This window comes from Odocoileus virginianus, chromosome 12, assembly GCF_023699985.2.
Source record: "Odocoileus virginianus isolate 20LAN1187 ecotype Illinois chromosome 12, Ovbor_1.2, whole genome shotgun sequence".
In the NCBI taxonomy this organism is placed as follows: Eukaryota; Metazoa; Chordata; class Mammalia; order Artiodactyla; family Cervidae; genus Odocoileus; species Odocoileus virginianus.
The window spans coordinates 41,051,074-41,069,178 of NC_069685.1; the positions used below are offsets into that span (position 1 = coordinate 41,051,074).

General features: G+C 45.2%; 1 pseudogene; it reads left to right on the forward strand.

Moving 5' to 3' along the window:
- The first annotated feature begins 231 nt into the window (after window positions 1-231).
- On the forward strand, window positions 232-8,925 carry LOC139037753 (CB1 cannabinoid receptor-interacting protein 1 pseudogene; annotated as a pseudogene).
- Window positions 8,926-18,105: the final 9,180 nt, after the last annotated feature.

The following is an 18,105-nucleotide window of genomic DNA, read 5'->3' on the forward strand; positions in this document are numbered from 1 at the left end:
ATCCCCAAACACTTAGAAATGAACACAATTACAGTCCTAGATATTTCAAGAAAAATATGGAAAATAAACATACACAAGTTAAAATACAACATTGATTTTTTTTTTTTTTTTTTTTTTTTTGAGATGCAGATAAAGCAGTGCCTAGAGAGAATGACAGAATGTGGTACACTGGAGAAGGGAATGGCAAACCACTTCAGTATTCTTGCCTTGAGAACCCCATGAACAGTATGAAAAGGCAAAATGATAGGATACTGAAAGAGGAACTCCCCAGGTGGGTAGGTGCCCAGTATGCTACTGGAGATCAGTGGAGAAATAACTCCAGAAAGAATGAAGGGATGGAGCCAAAGCAAAACCAATACCCAGTTGTGGATGGGACTGGTGATAGAAGCATGGTCTGATGCTGTAAAGAGCAGTATTGCATAGGAACCTGTAATGTTAGGTCCATGAATCAAGGCAAATTGGAAGTGGTCAAACAGGAGATGGGAAGAGTGAATGTCAACAGTCTAGGAATCTGCAAACTAAAATGGACTGGAATGGGTGAATTTAACTCAGATGACCATTATATCTACTACCGTGGGCAGGAATCCCTTAGAAGAAATGGAGTAGCCATCATGGTCAATGAAAGAGTCCAAAATGCAGTACTTGGATGCAGTCTCAAAAACAACAGAAGGATCTCTGTTCATTTCCAAGGCAAACCATTCAATATCACGGTAATCCAAGCCTATGCCCCAACCAGTAACGCTGAAGAAGCTGAAGTTGAACAGTTCTATGAAGACCTACAAGACTTTTTAGAACTAACATGCAAAAAAGATGTCCTTTTCATTATAGGGGGCTGGAATGCAAAAGCAGGAAGTTGGCCTTGGAGTATGAAAGGAAGCAGGGCAAAGGCTAACAGAGTTTTGCCAAGAGAATGCACTGGTCATAGCAAACACCCTCTTCCAACACCACAAGAGAAGGCTCTACACATGGACGTCACCAGATGGTCAACACCGAAATCAGACTGATTATATTCTTTGCAGCCAAAGATGGAGAAGCTCTATACAGTCAGCACAAACAAGACCGGGAGCTGACTGTGGCTCAGATCATGAACTCCTGATTGCCAAATTCAGACTTAAATTGAAGAGAGTAGGGATAACCACTAGACCATTCAGTTATGACCTAAATCAAATCCCTTATGACTATACAGTGGAAATGAGAAATAGATTTAAGGGACTATATCTGATAGACAGAGTGCCTGATGAACTATGGATGGAGGTTAGTGACACTGTACAGGAGACAGGGATCAACACCATCTCCATGGAAAAGAAATGAAAAAAGGAAAAATGGTTGCCTGAGGAGACCTTACAAATAGCTGTGAAAAGAAGAGAAGTCAAAAGCAAAGGAGAAAAGGAAAGATATTCCCATTTGAATGCAGAGTTCCAAAGAATAGCAAGGAGAGGTAAGAAAGCCTTCCTCAGCGATCAATGCAAAGAAATAGAGGAAAACAACAGAATGGGAAAGACTAGAGATCTCTTCAAGAAAATTAGAGATACCAAGGGAACATTTTGTGCAAAGATGGGTTGGATAAAGGACAGAAATGGTATGGACCTAACAAAAGTAGAAGATATTAAGAAGAGGTGGCAAGAATACACAGAAGAACTGTAGCTCTCCTCCAGCTGCGCGGATCGGCCCGCGCGCGGCCTGCGGGCCGGAGTGAGCCCCATGGGTGCGCGGAGCGCGCAGCTTGGGGAGTGGGGGATGTGGGAGCACGGGACCTCGGAGCTGTCCCTGGGGCCCGCTTCCTCGCCGAGGGGGGCTGGGGACCACAGCCTGGGGAGCTGCTCCTGGGAAGCCGGGGCTGCTGGCCGTGATGGCTCGGGCTCCTAGCGGCGGTCTCCTAGCGGCAGCCACCGCTCTGCCACCTCCCTCTCCCTCCCCGCGCTTCCTCTCCGCCCACCACGCTCCAGCCACCCGGTCGCTGCAGGCTCAGTCCTCCGCCCCCCCCCCCCCCCCCCACCCCCCCCCCCCCGGGGGTGGCCGCGCCCGCCCGCTCCCAGCCATGCGAGACCTGCCGGGCCTCGTGCGCCTCTCTATCGCCCTGCGCATCCAGCCGAGCGACGGCCCGGTTTTCTACAAGGTGGACGGGCAGCGCTTCGGCCAGAACCGCGCCATCAAGCTGCTCACGGGCTCCTCCTACAAGGTGGAGGTGAAGATTAAGCCCACCACGCTGCAGGTCGAGAACATTTCCATCGGTGGTGTGGTTGTCCCACTGGAACTGAAGTCTAAAGAGCCTGATGGGGACAGAATCGTATATACAGGAACGTATGACACAGAAGGTGTGGCCCCAACCAAGAGTGGAGAACGGCAGTCCATCCAGATCACCATGCCGTTCACTGACATTGGGACCTTCGAGACAATGTGGCAGGTCAAGTTCTACAATTACCACAAGCGAGATCACTGCCAGTGGGGAAGTCCCTTCTCCGTCATTGAGTACGAATGCAAACCCAACGAGACCCGCAGTCTCATGTGGGTGAATAAGGAGTCCTTCCTCTGAAGATAGCACTTTCTGATGCTGCTGGAAAGTCTCTTCAGAGATCCACTTTTAGATAACCCAGCACAAGGCTTCACTGAGGCACACCAAACCATTGCCAGTGTCCTGTCTGGTGCCAAGGACCCACTAGCCCCAATTATTTTTGAAAGTGTAATTCCCCTCTGATGCAATATCCCTGACACAAAAGATTGTGATGTTCCCTGCCCAAGATGCTCTCTTTCTGTATTCTGTATTGATATCCCTGCCTCCAATTGTTCTTGGTCACCCTGGTGACTTCTTGGAGGAGCTTCGTGGAATCTGCAGGCCCTGTCCTGCAGTTAACTTCTCCACTGATGACTGTGCTGTTCTGTTTCCAAGTTGAGTGCTTCCCTCTTTTTTGTTAAATGTTAAATAAAAAATAACAATGTGCGTGGGTTCCATCCCAAGTATGCTATGGTAACATGTAACTTGCAATGTTTTCCAACTCTCAACGCAGGCTTTGTGAAAATGTGATGCAAACCGCAGTCAATGGGACTCAAGTGTTGTGCTTTCTATAAACAGCTTGGCTTTTTCAGAGAAGGATAATGACAGAAGAAAAGGACAAATGTTTGAGTATTTGTAACTTATTAGAACTCAAGTGATGTATTGTGCTGTGGCCTAGTGGAAGTAGGAAAGAGCCTTGTGTGGACCACTGTTGAGGTGACCAAAAGTGACAAGGTTACCTTTCTGGAAAGTGATTGTGTTGTCCAAACAGGCATACTGATGGCCTCCCTACTTTCCCCTTCACTCGAACTTTGTAAAACTGTGTATGGAAATGTAATCAACTTTTGATATTTCTTAATAAAGACATTGAAAATAAAAAAAAAAAACTGTACGGAAAAGGTCTTCACAACCCAGATAAACACGATGGTGTGGTCACTCACCTAGAGCCAGACATCCTGGAATGTGAAGTAAAGTGGACCTTGGAAAGCATCACTACGAACAAAGCTAGTGGAGGTGATGAAATTCCAGTGGAGCTATTTCAAATCCTGAAAGATGATGCACGAAAGTGCTGCACTCAATATGCCAGCAAATTTGGAAAACTCAGCAGTGGCCACAGGACTGGAAAAGGTCAGTTTTCATTCCAATCCCTAAGAAAGGCAATCCCAAAGAATGCTCAAACTACCACACAATTGCACTCATCTCACACGCTAGTAAAGCAATGCTCAAAATTCTCCAAGCAAGGCTTCAGCAATACGTGAACCATGAAGTTCCAGATGTTCAAGTTGGTTTTAGAAAAGGCAGAGGAACCAGAGATCAAATTGCCAACATCCGCTGGAACATCAGAAAAGCAAGAGAGTTCCAGAAAAACATCTATTTCTGCTTTATTGACTATGCCAAAGCCTTCAACTGTGTGGATCACAATAAACTGTGGAAAATTCTGAAAGAGATGGGAATACCAGACCACCTGACCTGCCTCTTGAGAAACCTGTATGAAGGTCAGGAAGCAACAGTTAGAACTGGACATGGAACAACAGACTGGTTCCAAATAGGAAAAGGAGTATGTCAAGGCTGTATATTGTCACCCTGCTTATTTAACTTCTATGCAGAGTACATCATGAGAAACGCTGGGCTGTAAAAAGCACAAGCTGGAATCAAGATTGCCGGGAGAAATATCAATAACCTCAGATATGCAGATGACACCACCCTTATGGCAGAAAGTGAAGAGGAACTAAAAAGCCTCTTGATGAAAGTGAAAGAGGAGAGTGAAAAAGTTGGCTTAAAGCTCAACATTCAGAAAACTAATATCATGGCATCTGGTCCCATCACTTCATGGGAAATAGATGGGGAGACAGTGGAAACTGTCAGAATTTATTTTTGGGGGCTCCAAAATCACTGCAGATGGTGACTGCAGCCATGACATTAAAAGACTCTTACTCCTTGGAAGGAAAGTTATGACCAACCTAGATAGCATATTAAAAAGCAGAGACATTACTTTGCCAACAAAGGTCTGTCTAGTAAAGGCTATGGTTTTTCCAGTGGTCATGTATGGATGTGAGAATTGGACTGTGAAGAAAGCTGAGCGCCAAAGAATTGATGCTTTTGAACTATGGTGTTGGAGAAGACTCTTGAGAGTCCCTTGGACTGCAAGGATATCCAACCAGTCCATCCTAAAGGAGATAAGTCCTGGGTTTCCATTGGAAGGACTGACGCTGAAGCTGAAATTCCAATATTTTGGCAGGCTGATGCTAAGAGTTGACTCATTGGAAAAGACCCTGATACTGGGAGGGATTGGGGGCAGGAGGAGAAGAGGACGACAGGTGAGATGGCTGGAGAGCAACACCGACTCGATGGACACGGGTTTGGATAAACTCTGGGAGTTGTTGATGGACAGGGAGGCCTGGTGTGCTGCAATTCATGGGTTGCAGAGTCGGACACGACTGAGTGACTGAACTGAGCTGAACTGAACTGAGAGTATCACTAAATGCTTGCATTAAAAAAGAATAAGGGTCTCACATTAATAAAGTCTCTGCATAAGAAACAAGAAAAAAGCAAGTAGATCCCAGTGTAAATAGGAATGAAATAGTAAGGATAAGACCAGAGGCCAATAGAACAAACAAAAAGGGAATATACAACACAAAACACAAAGTTGACAACTTTGATGAAATGGATTAAATTCTTGAAAGATAGAAACTACCAATAAAGCTAATCCAAATAGTGCTACATTAATTAAAGAAATTAAATTCAGTTTAAAATCTCCCAGCAAAGAAAAATCCAGGCTTAGATCATTTCAGTGGTCATTGCTATCAAACATTTCAGAAAGAAGTAATACCAATACTATACAAACTCTTCCAGAAAATAGATGACAAATACATCTTAACTCATTTTATGAAGTTAGTATTACTCTGATTTTTTAATAAAAGATACTATAAATGTTCTTTATGAACACAGATGTAAAAATCTTCAGTTTAGTTAATTTACTCCTGAAATATGTAAAGGGTAAAACATGATAATAAATTGGAGTTTATCTTGGGAGTAGGAAGCTGATTCAATTTCAGAATTCAATCACTAATTCATACCTGAATAACTTAAAAAATTGTATGATCACATCAATAAGTGTAGTAAAAGAGTATGTTCCAAGTTCCACAGCACCCATTAAAAAAACAAAAGGAATGAAAAACACCTCAGCAGGACTTCCCTGGTGCAGTGGGTGAGAATCTGCCTCTTAGTGCAGGAGACACGGGTTTGATCCCTGGTCCAGGAAGATTCCACTTGCTGCAGAGCAGCTGAGCCTGTGCAGCACAATTACTGAGCCCATGCTCAACAGAGCCCATGAGCTGCAACTGCTGAGCCTCCATGCTGCAGCTACTGAAGCCCTGTGCCTAGAGCTTGTGCTCCACAACAAGAGACATCACTGCAATGAGAAGCCCTCACACCACAGTGAAGAGTACCCGCGCCCATTGCAACTGGAGAGAGGCTGCACAAAGCAACAAAGACTCAATGCAGCCAAAACAGTTAATAGAAACCTCATGTGTAATGTTAAAAAACAGCAAATCAGGAATGGGAAGTTGTTTCCTCAAACTAAAGAAGCACATCTGAAAAATGTCTGTAGTTAATGTAAGGGTGAAAATGAATAAAATAGCTTCCCCTGAAATTGAGAGCAAGTCAACTATATCCACTGTCACCACTCTGTTTCAACATTGTACTAGAAGACTTAGCTGACTGCATTAGGCAAGAAAGAGAAAATGATAGAGATTGGGAAGGAAGAGCAACAACCATACTGAGAGACAAGCATGACCGTCTTCACTGAAACTCCTTTTAAAACTTTACCAAAAAAAAAAAAAAAAAAGCCACCATAACAAGTCAATTTAGCAAGATAGCAAAATATAAAAACAAAATTCAAAACTCAGTTCTGTTTTTACATACTTGCAATATATAATGGGGAATTTAGGTTAAATGCACCACTATTTATGACAGGATGAGAAAACATGGAATACTTAAATGTAAGTCATGTGAAATGCTGAGAACAGCAATGAAGAGGGGAGTAACAATGACCTAGATACTGAAAGGATGTGCCCTGTTAATGGATTGGAAGATTCAGTGTTGTTAAAGTGTCAGTGTTCTCCACATGGATTTTTAGATTCAATCCCTTTCCTATCAAATTCCCAGGAAGATTGTCTGAAAACTGACAAACATCCTGAAACATATGTGAAATAGCAAAGGAACTAGAATACTCACAATTTTGAACAGGAAAAAATAGTTCAAAACATATACTATTTTATTTCCAGGCCTATCATAAAGTTACAGCTATAACAGTATGGTCTTCTGAAAGGATAGACATATAGATTAATAAAACAGAAAAGATGGAGAAGGAAATGGCACCCCACTCCAGTAGTCTTGCCTGGGAAATCCCATGGACAGGAGCCTGGCGGGCTACAGTCCGTGGGGTCGCAAAGGGTCAGACACGACTGAGGGAGGAGCAGGCGCTTGCCAGAGGCCCCGGCGCTTTTGATGGCAGAGCCAGGACTGTGGCTGAGGACTGCCAGCTCCCAGGCCTCTCTCACCAGATGGGAGCGTGGAAAACTAGAATCTAAAATAGCCTGAGGGCTCTCCTGGCAGCTCAGTGGTAAAGAATCGCCCCCCTGCCAAAGCAGGGGACGCGAGTTCCACCCCTGGTCTGGGAAGACCCCAGATGGCAGACCAGCTGAGTCCATGCATCGCAGCCTCTGGGTCGGTGCTCTGGAGCGTGGGAGCCACAGTACTGAGGTCTGTGGGCGCCAGAGCCCGTGCTCTGCAACAAGAGGAGCCACCGCAGTGAGAAGCCTACGCCGCCCCCCCCCAACTGGAGAGCAGTCCCTGCTCGCCGCAGCTAGAGAAAAGCCCACACAGCATGAAGACCCTGCACAACCACAAATAAATAAACTCATTGAAAAAAAAAACAGAAAAGAGTCCTGAATAAAACTACCCACCACATAGTGAACTGATTTTTGTCAAAATTACAAAAACAATTCATTGGGAAAAGGATAGTCTTTTAAAAAGAAAATGGTGCTGAATCACTGTACATCTATGAGAAAAATGTATATGTATCTTGGTCTATACTTATACCATATACAAAAACCAATTTTCTGAGGAGTATACTAGAAGTTGAACTTCATCCAGCTAAAGGATTGATGGTGAGCATTTAATATATTTCACTTCCAAGACTAAAATGAGGGTTGAACAGATGAAAGAATACTATACAAAAATATTTTCTGGTAAAGTAAGAACATGAGTAAGCATACGAAGAGGAAAGAGGGTTGGGGGAAATAAGATAATTCCATTAATTATTAGGAAATCAAAGTATAACACTTTAATGCTTTGGCTGCTGATAATAAAAGGTGGAGAAAAGTGAGATTCAGAGCACTAGAAGATGATATAAAAGTAACATCTGGAACAAAAATATGAAGCCTAAATTACAAAAGAAATTATTTGAAAGAAAAAAATGCAACACAGAAAAAAAAATAGTAAAGATAAATAGGTTGCACTGAAATAACGAGAGGACAGGAGAGAAACCAATTGTGATGGTAGAATTCCCATGATAAACAGAAGAAATGATGAAGTTGGAAGATTGTCATTAGGCAGCCACTGTTGTAAGGATTGTTTCAGGCAGAAATTAATGCATGCTAAAACTTGTAAACAAAAATGTTATGAGGAACAAATACTTGTCTCAAAGTACTTTCCTCTCATGTATTTCTTAATTACAAAAGTAGTATTTTTAGATTGAGAAATTTCAGAAAATAAGAAATATTTTTATGTACATGATGGTAAATACAATACTAAAACATGTTTGAAGGAAAATGCATAACTTTATTAAGAGAAAGGTTGAAAACTAATTATCTAGCCTTCTATTTCAGGAAGCCACAAAGGAAAAGCAAACTCAGAGAAAGTAGCAGAAAGGCAATAAGATCAGAAATTGATTAAACAGGAACCATATGTACAAGAGAGGAAGTACCACAGAAAGCTGATTATTTGATTAATTCACTTCTGATCAAGAAAGAGGAAAAAAATACCTTGCCAGTAACCAGTATGAAAAGGGATATCACAACAACATTTTACATGAAAGAAAATAAATGTATAAGAAGGTTATGTGATAGGTAAACATATTTGACAGTTTAGATGATAAGGACAAATTCCTTAGAAATCCCAACTTATTAATAAAATGGTCAAAAGAAATAAGAAATTAGTACTAAATCTATTGAGAAAATTGAATCCAAAATTAAAAACCTTTCCACAAAGAGACTGAAGCCTAGCTGACTTCACTAGTGAATTCTTCTGATTTAAAGAAGAAATAATTCCAGCTCTATAAAAATTTCCAGGTAATACAAAAAGTGAGAGAATGCTTCCTGATACTTTTAACGGGACCTGCATAACTTTGGTGCCAAAATCCAACAGACACATTAGGGAAAAAAATGAAAATATAGACATTTCTCATGAACAGAGATCAAAAATCCTAAAAAGTGAATTAGATGGAATCTAATGATATGTGAAAACTACATCATGATAAGTGGTTTGTCTGTGCAAGGATGGTTTAATGTTAAAAAACAAACAAAACCCACTGTGATCCAACAGTTACAGAAGAAAGATAAACCAACTCGAGAGGTGCAGAAGACAGCTGACAAATAAAACAGGCATTTATAGCAAAAGCTCTTAAAACTAGTAGTACAGAGGTACTTCCTTAATCTGATAAAGCATATCTATGTACAAAAGAAATGTATCATAGACACATCATGTTGCAAACACATCATGATTTCAAGTGAAATATTTATGCTCTCTCCCTGCATACAATAAATAAAATTATAACTATTACCTCTTTAACTTAACATTGTGAATATTTTTGTCCTAACCCATACAATGGTTTTTTTTTTTAAAGAAGTTTGGAAAGAAAGAAAAATAAGTCATTCCTACACAATATGTTTATGTACTTAGAAAATCCAAAAAAGTCTACAAATAAAATTTACAGATTTAAGTGAATTTAGCAGAGTTGCTAGGTAGAATGTTAATACACAAAAGTCAACTGTATTTCTATATATTACAAAACAATTAGATACTGGAACTAAAAGTATGGACAACAGCATCAAAAATATTAAATGATTAGAAATAAGTCTAAAGAAAAGTTTGAAATTAAACAAGTAAGATCTACTTTGTATTTGTGGATTGGAAGACTCAAATTGCTTTCAAGCATTGCCCAAATGATCTATAAATTCAATGCTATGTCACAGTCCTAGTGGATGCATTTTTGTCAAAATTAACAAGCTGATTCTGAAATCCATGTGAAAATGCAAAGGGTGAAGCATAGCAAAGACAAAGAGGAGGAAAACTGAAGGATACACACTGAATATTGACTTAGTGATGATTGTAATAGTATAGTTTTGTGTAAATCTAGACAGAGCAATGGAACACAGACCACAGAGAACCCATTAGCAGACCCCGACATGTGCCATCATCTGATTTCAGACAAAAAGTGACACTGCAGTGCAGTGGTGGAAACACTGCAATAAATCAGGTAGGGCAATTGGATATCCTCTGGTGGGAATTGACAACCACCCCCCATACCCCACACCATAAGTTAAAATTATTTCCAGGTGAATTGTATACCTAAATGTGAAGGGGGAAATTAGACCTTCTAGAAGCTTACAGGGTGGGGAAACTTGTAGCTTTTGAGAAGGCAGGTCAAGTGCAAAACCAGGCAAAGCTAATGTTTGGTGACTTAAATCAAAGGGTGGTTACCGTGGAGGAATAGTGACTGGACATGGGCATGAGAGAGCCTTCAAGCGTGCTGTAAGTGGTGAGGGCACAGTATCTGCACATGAAAAAATCAGAGGTAAGCCCAAAAGATAAATGCACTTTATACAAGTTGTAAAGACAGAGAATCAAAACATCAAGAACAATCACCATGTGCTTTCATTTTCTTGGACTTGTATGTCTGTTCAACTTTTTGCATGTAATATTATGTTAATCTAAAATGCTTTTGGTTAGATATCTAGGCTTTTTTTAAACAACAAAAATAGATAAGCAGATTGATTTTTTTCATGCTCTACAGAGTAGGGAATCAGCAACTCCTGAGAAGATGGGTTCCTCAAACGCAGGGACACTTATTCGTCTGTGACATCAGTGTCCAGAGTGGACCTAGAGCATGACCAGCATCAGGAAGGTGGGCTGAGTGAGGAGGATGCAGGTTACATCCGGACTCCCCGCCTCCTCTTCCACCCTCCAGTTGAGGGTGCTGCCAGGGACGGGACAACCACACACCTCAATCCCACCCTCTGCCAGTTCTGTGACTGTGGACCAGTGATTTAACCTTCTGATGGGTATCTTGTCATTTGGAAATGAGGGCAAAATACCCACCTCACAGAGTCACATATGCTCAGTAAACAGTCCCTGGGCTCCGAGACCCTGTCCCCACCTCATCCCTGACGGACCACCAGTGGGAGAGAAGGGTTGCAGCAGGTGAAGTGGGTCTTATTTGGGCACAGCACCACTGCCCAGCCACCTCTGGCCCTGAAGCAAAAGCAAAAATCAGTAGTACTCATCTTGTCTTTAAATTTTTTGTGTGTTCATTGTGAATTCTCTAGCCCCCCCCCCCCCAAAAAAAGTGTTTTTTAAAAATATTGTATTAAAATACTATTTATCTTGATGACTAAGTTGTTTGGTTCCTCACTTGCCTCCCCTGGTGCAGGCCTTATTTGGACAGTAAAGTTCTCCAGCCTGGGCCTTACAGATCCAGACTCCAGGGAGTGTCGGGCACCCACGCGCTGGTCCTGGCCCTGAGTGGTGATGCTGGCACCCAGGGTGATGAAGGAGGTGCGCCACAGAGGCCCTGCACAGGACCCAGAGAAGGGGCCTATACACCTTTGTTCCCTTGAAAGACCTGTAGCTGGAGTGCAACTCATCCAAGCTTGAAGGAGAGCAGGGTCTAATCCTCTAGCAGGGCTGGCAGCCTCAACCACCTCTGGGTCATGTGTGGGGAGGGTCTTCCTGTTCCCTGCCCCCATGTGCCACTTGCCTTCTTCCAAGAAAGGAAGGACAACTGAGTCACTCTTTGAAGCTCTTGCTTACACTTCCTCTGTCCTTCACAGCATTCTACCCGGGATGCCTGTCTTTCTGTCCAGCATTGCTTTCCCAGGTTGTTCCCCAGACAGCCTGCTCCCTGGAATTCTGTGAACCTAAGGAAGGGCCAAACAACTGGTCTCCAACAGCTACAAGTACCCAATATGCAGACAGACATTCAACAAATCTGATACCTCCACCCCACCCCACCCCCGAGGTACTTATCCTAGGACCTTCGAGAAGGCATGCTGGGCAGTGAACTCCCTCAGGGGGACCCTGGGGATGAAGGTAATTCCCTGGATGGAAGAGAGGGGTTTAGGGTGAAAAGGGGGTTATTAGGAGGTTGTATCCAGACGGGCTTAAAGTCTTTTGTGGGTCAGGGATTTTTTTAAATGTGTTCAGGTAATCATTATGGGGGAAAGTACATGAATGGCCAGAAAATTTCTGAACAGAAGTCATAAAGGAGAAGTTACCTTACCAAATTTTGAATGTGTTAAAAATGAAGAGCATAGGTAAGAAACAAAATGATGAAAAAGAAGATAGCACGTGAAGAGTTATTGACTCATTTAATGATCTCAATCCAGTTGAGGTAGGAGATAGACGGGCTCCAGGTTAGACATTTACAACTGGCCTCCTGTTTGCCTTTCATGGGGCAGGAAGAAGTGGGCTTCAGGTTGGATACTTATAACTGTTAGCATTTTCTGAGACAAGAGATGGGTGGGCTCCAGTTGAGGAATTTACAGTCAGCCTCCTCTTGCCCTCCAAAATGGAAGTAACAAGAGAAACAGGGTAGATAGCCAGTCTTTGTCTCTTGTAAACACCTTAAGGTAATAGTCATGGCAACAGTCAAGGTAATAACCATGGCAAAGACAAAAGTGCAAAACCCTGTTTGAATAAAGGATTAACGGATCTGCACCTGCCCCTCCCCCACTCTTTTTTGGGACAAGGAAGATACTACACACAGGCAGAAAAGCTCCTTGGGGTCAAAAGTCAGGGGTAACTCCAGGCCGTATTGAGTCTTGCTCCTCCCAGAAAACTTTACTTCGAGATCCATCTTGGCTGACAGGTGTATGTGCACCTGAGGGGAGGGTCCTGAGACAAATTAACTGGAGTGAGGGGGGACAAAGCAAGATGATTGACCTGAAGGAAGACAAAAACCTGGAAAACTGCCCCCTTATAAGGGATTTAAACTTCCTAAAGTCAAGATTCTCTCTCTGAGCTCACCCATGTACCTTTCCACATGTATTTTTCTTTTCAGTAAACTTTTTACTTTGCAATTTAACTTCTGCCTCCTTGCCTGAATTCATTCTTGACTAAGTCAGGCAAGCACTAAGGACTCTGGCCCTAACTGCTATGGCCCAGTGGTTAGGACTCCTGGTCTGGAAAACTAAGATCTTGCTTCCAGCCACTGCTTGCTACTAGCAGCTGCTCACTGCTGGATGCACCTGAAATCACAATGAGGAAAGGCCTGTTTTTACAAATAATAAACTTCACCAAAGAGAAGAGAAGGTACAGGGAGGGTCAAAGTCACGGAGCTATTAGACAATTGAACTGGGAGTCCACACCAGGTAGCCTGGGTCCAGAAGAGAACAGAAAATCTGGAAACAGCAGGTCAGTATGCTTTAGAATGCATCATGCGGTGATGACTGCCTTTCAGACTAGAGAGCATAGAAGAAGGAAGGCAGCATCTATTTACAGTGGGTTTGGATAACTAAATTTTGGCCTACCTTTTGTTGGAAGGTTAGACCTCTATCAAAAATGAAGTTTATGAAGAGTTTGCCCTGATTTAGAATACCTAAAATTATTATGTGCTTAAGTTAAGAATGTAAGCTTTTGAATCTGACAGTTAAAGAAGCCACTTACTAGTAGAAAGTGTTTTAAAATCCACTAGATGTATTCCTTTATTAGTAACAAGGGAACCTAACACTCACTCAGAGGAGGCTTGGGAGGCTCACATAAGACATTTGTAAACAGTAAATCTTTACCTGGAAGCCAAAAATAGTCATTGATTTTATAGCGACAAATTAGAATCATAGCATTTATTAAATTAAATTCAATTTTATAATATGGGTACTTGGACATTTAGGGTTCCATTGAGGTTTTAACTTCACTGGTGCTTAATGGGTGGAAAGCAACCAGAAAAGTTGTCACTGAGCTCCCAGCCGGCCCTGGAGAAAGGGCCTGAGATCGCATTCCGACAGCAGCAGGGTTTCCCGCAGCAAACCTCTCATTTCCTCTCTGTTCACCCACATCCCCTGGGGGGGGGGGGGGGGCAGTACTTCCTCCAATCCAGTGGTCTATGGTTGGTTTTTTTTCTCTTCTTGAACCTTAAAACAAGAAAAGTCAATTATCTTTTTATAAAAATTAGGAAAGGTGGATAAGCAAAAAAAAAGAAAGAATTTAAAAGGCAAATAAAAATAATAAAAACAAAATAACAATGTGGTATATATCATTTTATGTCTATCTTTTCAAGTGGGCTCTGTACCACTCACCCTGTTTTTGTAACAGGCTGTTTTTACGTTACAATGTGTTACAAGTTGGGTCAGGAAGCATCTTTCTGGGCACAACTACTAATTATCCTCCAGGAGCTCATCCTCTTCCTGCAGTGTGATCTATTTAGCAAATCTCCCACCAAATCTTTGGATTGTTTTCAGATTGTCCTGTAAACAGATGCTGAAATGTTTCTCTTTCACCCAAAGTCTTGCATAAGCTTAGGCTAGAGCTTTGACCTCAGAGAATTTTTACCTAGACCATCATTTATAAACCAATTTGAAGGGGCTTCCCTGGTGGCTCAATGGTTAAGAATCCTCCTACCAGTGCAGGAAAGGTGGGTTCAGTCCCTGATCAGGGAAGATCCCACATGCCATGAAGCAGCTAAGCCCTCGTGCCTCAGCTGAGCCCTGAGCCCACGCTCTGGAGTTAGCCCAGAGCCCTACTGAAGCCCCTGCACCTACAGCCTGTGCTCCGAAGCAAGAGAAATCACTGGAATGAGAAGGAGGGAACTGCAACTAGAGAGGAGCGCCACACACACATCCCCCTCCCCACCCTGTCCCCGCCTTCCCCTCCTCTCCTACTAAAGAAAAGCCCCAGTCTCAAGAAAGACACACACACACACACACAGAACCAAAAATGCATTTATATATAGGGCTTTCCCTAGTGGCTCAGATGGTAAATAATCCGCCTGCAATGCCGAAGACTTGGGTTTGATTCCTGATTGGGGAAGACCCCCTGCAGAAGGGAATGGCGACCCACTCCAGTATTCTTGCCTGGAGAATCCCACGGACAGAGAGCCTGGCAGGCTACAGTCCATGGGATCACAAAGAGTCCCTGAGCGACTAACACTCCTCCTGGTCTCATCTCTAGGGCGCCTTCCACTTGCTGTGCAAAACTCACAGGACTGTAACCTGCACAGGGGAGACCCCATAATTGTCCTAGCGGGCGAGGGCAGTTCAGCGGTTTCCCCTGCATGTGAACCAGGGGCTTGGAGAACTCAGGCCCCCACCATCACAAAGGCCTCTCCACCCCGCGGAGCTGAGCACCCAGGATCCGCGGGCGTGAGATCCATGGGGGCCTCTGCTGCGGCCTGGGCTTCTTGAAGGCGCTGCCTCCCGCACAGTCCAGGGGGTGCGCACTTACCCAGACACAAGAGAGGTCAGAGTGTCTGCCCCACGGGCTGCGACCCCAGCAGGGCTTTGGCTCTGCAGAGCCCCAGGGCAGTGTTGTGGGGTCAGTCCAGGATTACAGCTTCCTCCTGCTGCAGCGGTGGGGATCATGGGACCCTCTCCTCCACCCCAGCCCATGATTCTCAGGCTCCCTTACTTCTGAGGCCCAAGGATACGCAGAGCCAGGCTGGATGGCGCCGCCGCCTCACCACCAACCTCTCGGTTCTCAGGCAGCCCTCCTGAATTCCACGCACGTTCCCTGGAGAACCTCTCGGCTCACCAAGAACCACCAGAACCCCCTGAACCCAAGCGGGCCCCCAAAGCCCCCGGATTTAGGGGGCACAGGCCAGCGCTGTCTGGCCGAGCTGACACGCTGATTGAGGCCTCGATACTTTGTAGTGACTGCGCCTGCCCAACTCCTCTCCGGAGGTGCAGCGGGAGCGCGCGCAGAGCATGGAGGGGTGCGGGGAGCATAGAAGTTCCGGGACAGGTTCCTGACGGCGAAGGCCTTCCTCCGAGAAGAGGGTGTTGCACTGCCCCAGCCTCCGTCCCTGTCCTGTGACAAGGCCAGGCTTCTCCCAATAGCTGTGGTGAGTGAGGTGTGGGCGCCTCTGGCCTTTCTGAGACTGGGGTCTGCAGAAAGGCACGTGAGCTGCAGAAGAGCCTCCTGGCTGCGGAGTGCCTTCCCCTGGGTTGCAATTGATGGCGCTTGTCCAACAAATGTTCTGTTAAAGTATAATGTTCTGAGCCACGCCGCCCCTCCGTTTACTTAACTATCCTGGACACCTGCCCTTCTCAAACCGGGACCACATTTCGCTGCCCGAGGGTACTAATCCACGCATCAGGGCCCTGCTGATCCACACTCAAATCCTTTCTAACGACTCTGTTTTATCAGCAGCGTCCTGTGGGCATCTCTGCCCTCTGCCCCCTCACCTGGTCGTTTTGCCCCAGAATCGAGGAATTTCCCTGGAGATGGAAGCAGCGGTGTCAAGCACACATGCCCTGGGGCTGAGTGGGCTGCAGCTCCCAGGACCCCTAACCCCTTTGGTGAGGACTTTAACACCCAGGACTGTCACCTGCGGGAATGGGCCCTTGACCCTAGCCTCCCCATCGTGTTGGTCGACAGAGGTCATATAGTGGGAAACTAAGCCAGGTGTGTGCCCTCGGGGCTCACAGGATAGTGGGAGAGGCAGAGGAATAACGGGGCACTTCCACGTAACTGCTGGAAGGTGGGGTGAAGTGGGGAGCCGCTGAGAACCTAAGACACCTGAAGAGACCCTGGCAACTTTCCCCAGAGGGGGGCATCTCAGCTGAGAGCATCTTACTCTACCTCCACAGCCCAAGGGTCCCCAGGCTCAATGGTCCCCCCCTCCCCCCCACCCCACCTCCCGGCAGCCCCATCCCATCCCATCTTCATCCCCAGAACCGCAGGGCCGAGCCTCAGGAGCGACAGACGTGCCACTCATGTGGCCACCCACCTTCTAGGGTCCCTAAAACCCAGACCTTTCAGTTTTAAAGCATTTCTTTGTTTTGAAACGATAGAAAATTTACACAAAGTTGAAAATGGTAAACAAAGATCTTTTTGTCCTTGAAAAATCTGAGAACAAGTTAATGACCAGATACCACATCATCCCTTCACTCTGGGTGAGAGGAGGAGAGACGCCACCTGAACCGGCAGGAGGGTGGAGACCTGGAGCTCAGCCAGGAGGCCCCGCCCTCGGGGGCGAGGCCAAGAGGAGTGACAGGCACACACGTACTGGAAAAGGTCGCGGCTTTAGGAGGACTATTTGGGTTTGGTGGGGACGGAGAAGGGTGATACAGTGGCTGCAGTCTAGGCACCTTGTTATCTGAGTAACAACAGGCCTCCCTGCGTTAATAGCACTAAGACCGTTATCCCAGTGCATTCTCAACAAACAGCCCCGCTGAGCTGAGAAAACAGAGGCTTGGGGATGTCAGCTGGCTGCTCACGGCCATGAGGTCAGAGCTGAGGACCCTCCGGAGTGTGGACTGCTCACCTTTCCCTCTGAGCTTCCTGAGGCTTGATCTGCCCCTGACATGGAGGGAGAGGGCTGGGTGAAGCTCGTCCCTTTCCAGTTAGGAGACAGTGAACAGGACAGACGTGCTCAATGGGGATCCTGCTGATTTCAAATACAGACTTGGGTTTTCCTTCATATTGTAGGGAATTTTGAGACTTCCCTTATATAGATCCCAGGTTCAGCAAAAGGACAAAAAAGCAAAGACACACATGGCCCAGTGCTAAGTGAAAACAAATTTTTTTTCTCTACTATCCAACAAATTTGTGGAGTGACTTTCTACCCTCTGACATTGCTAGTGAGGGAGGAGTAGATGTCGATTCCCTTGGGAGTGGGACTGAGGGGCACTCTAGTTGGAAAACCCTGGCAGGGCCCTGGAGGGCTTCAGATTCAAGATGGGGTTCCAGGCCTGCCCTGGTCATCTCAGGCCCTCCACAACCACTCTCAGATCAGACTGGCCCCAGCGGTTGGTGGCCTGGGACACCTGCCCCATAGCCAGGGCAGTGGTGTAGCTGAAGTGTCTACCGGCTCCTCCAGGATCTCCTGGGCTAGGTAGTCAGGCTGGGAGGCGTCAGGAGTAAGCCTGGCTATCGCTACAGGGTACCTCCACCATAGTTTTGCCCCCCAGGTCAGGCAGAGGACCATCTGCACAGAATCGAGCCAGAGAGGGAACAAGATGACACCTCAAGGGTGTGTGGATAACACCAGAGGCAAGGAACCTGGTTCCCAGTGCTGACCTTCCCAGCCTGCCAGCCTTGGCCAGGGATGCTAATGACGGATGAAGAGACTTCCCACACCTAACAACCTGCTCCTGCCCCCTCATCTCCTACCTTCC